Genomic DNA, 2,632 nt, shown 5'->3' with positions numbered 1-2,632 from the left:
TTGTTTCCTAATTTTGCTAATTATCACAGATTTCTTATGAAATTTAAGTAGCTTTTTAATATTTAATTTAAGTAATAAATTATAATGTTAATATTTAAATTTAAATAGCTTTTCTAATCCTAAATTCTATTGAATTAACTAGAATCTACTGCATTGTTCCCAGATGACTATATAAACTGCAAAAATAATAAATGTGGATAGGTGGATGGATGGATGGAGAACTGATCGTGAGTAATCATATTATTGAAGCTCTGCTATTCACACAAAACCACCTGTTTAAAGAATGTATTAGGAAGCTCTTCTGCTAAGAATATTTGAAAATGAAATGACTTTAGTAAGTTTGAATGACTTTCTTTTCAATTCAGTGTATATTTATATAAGTCCAATTTTATAAAAAGATGTCAGGAAGCCAAATTTATCTCAAACTAAATGATGTAACTAAGTGATTCTGATGCTGTCCCTTTTATAGCTTAGACTAGAAAACTATTAAGATAGACAAATAGCTCTTTTGTGATAATGTTTATGCCATAATTCTTTCAAGTGAAGTCGCTCAGTAGTGTCCGACTCTTTACGACCCCATGGACTGTAGTCTACCACAATCCTCCATCCATGGAATTTTCCAGGCAAGAGTACTGGAGTGGGTTGCCATTTCCTTCTCCAGAGGATCTTCCTGACCCAGGGATCGAATCCGGGTCTCCCACATTGTAGGCACAGACGCTTTACCGTCTGAGCCATTTCAAGGATATGTATTGAACAGCTAGCAGCAGAATAATGTTCCATAACAAACTACCCTAAAACTTTGTTGCTGCAAAAATGCACATTAAATGCTCATGGATCTGTTGGTGACTATGGCCTGACTGATCTAGACTGGTTTTGCTGCGAAGGTATGCTTCAGAAAGCACAATGACTGGACTTGGGGCCAGGCTTTGAACTGGGTTCAGGTCTTCTTCATTCATGTTTGTTCTGGGATAAAGTAGCAGCAGCTAGCTAAGGCATGTTCTTCTCATGGCAGATCATCGGAGCACAAAAACCAGGCAGAATTACTGTAGCCTCTTCTCACTTCCATTATTGAAAGCAAGTCACAGGGCCAAAGTCTGAGGGTTCAGTTCAGTTCAGTAGCTCAGTCATATCTGACTCTTTGCAACCCATGAACTGCAGCACACCAGGCCTCCCTGTCCATTACCAACTTCTGGAGTCCACCCAAACCCATGTCCATTGAGTCAGTGATGCCATCCAGCCATCTCATCCTCTGTCGAACACTTCTCCTCTTGGCCTCAATCTTTCCCAGCATCAGGGTCTTTTCAAACGAGTCAGCTCTTCGTATCAGGTGGTCAAAGTATTGGAGTTTCAGCTTCAACATCAGTCCTTCCAATGAACACCCAGGACTGATCTCCTTTAGGATGGACTGGTTGGATCTCCTTGCAGTCCAAGGAACTCTCAAGACTCTTCTCCAACACCACAGTTCAAAAGCATCAATTCTTTGGCGCTCAGCCTTCTTCACAGTCCAACTCTCACATCCATATACGACCACAGGAAAAACCATAGCCTTGACTAGATGGACCTTTGTTGGCAAAGTAATGTCTCTGCTTTTGAATGTGCTATCTAGGTTGGTCATTACTTTCCTTTCAAGGAGTAAGCATCTATTAATTTCATGGCTGCAGTCACCATCTGCAGTGATTTTGGAGCCCCAGAAAAGAAAGTCAGTCACTGTTCCCACTGTTTCCCCCTCTATTTGCCATGAAGTGATGGGACCGGATGCCATGATCTTCGTTTTCTGAATGTTGAGCTTTAAGCCAACTTTTTCACTCTCCTCTTTCACTTTCATCAAGAGACTCCTTTAGTTCTTGTTCACTTTCTGCCATAAGGGTGGTGTCATCTGCATATCTGAGGTTATTTCTCCCAGCAATATTGATTCCAGCTTGTGCTTCTTCCAGCCCAGCATTTCTCATGATGTACTCTGCATATAAGTTAAATAAGCAGGGTGACAATATACAGCCTTGACTATTCTTTCTCCTATTTGGAACCAGTCTGTTGTTCCACGTCCAGTTCTAACTGTTGCTTCCTGACCTGCATACAGGTTTCTCAAGAGGCAGGTCAGGTGGTCTGGTATTCCCATTTCTTCCAGAATTTTCCAGTTTGTTGTGATCCACACAGTCAAAGGCTTTCACATAGTCAATAAAGCAGAAATAGATGTATTTCTGGAACTCTCTTGCAAAGCAGAAATAGATGTTTTTCTGGAACTCTCTTGCTTTTTCCATGATCCAGCAGATGTTGGCAATTTGATCTCTGGTTCCTCTGCCTTTTCTAAAACCAGCTTGAACATCAGGAAGTTCATGGTTCACGTATTGATGAAGCCTGGCTTGGAGAATTTTGAGCATTACGTTACTAGCGTGTGAGATGAGTGCAATTGTGAGGTAGTTTGAGCATTCTTTGGCATTGCCTTTCTTTGGGATTAGAATGAAAACTGATCTTTTCCAGTCCTGTGGCCACTGCTGAGTTTCCCAAATTTGCTGGCATATTGAGTACAGCACTTTCACAGCATCATCTTTTAGGATTTGAAATAGCTCAACTGGAATTCCATCACCTCCACTAGCTTTGTTCGTAGTGATGCTTCCTAAGGCCCCTTTGACTT

Source organism: Bos taurus, chromosome 21, assembly GCF_002263795.3.
Source record: "Bos taurus isolate L1 Dominette 01449 registration number 42190680 breed Hereford chromosome 21, ARS-UCD2.0, whole genome shotgun sequence".
In the NCBI taxonomy this organism is placed as follows: Eukaryota; Metazoa; Chordata; class Mammalia; order Artiodactyla; family Bovidae; genus Bos; species Bos taurus.
This window is presented reverse-complemented; position numbering follows the sequence as displayed.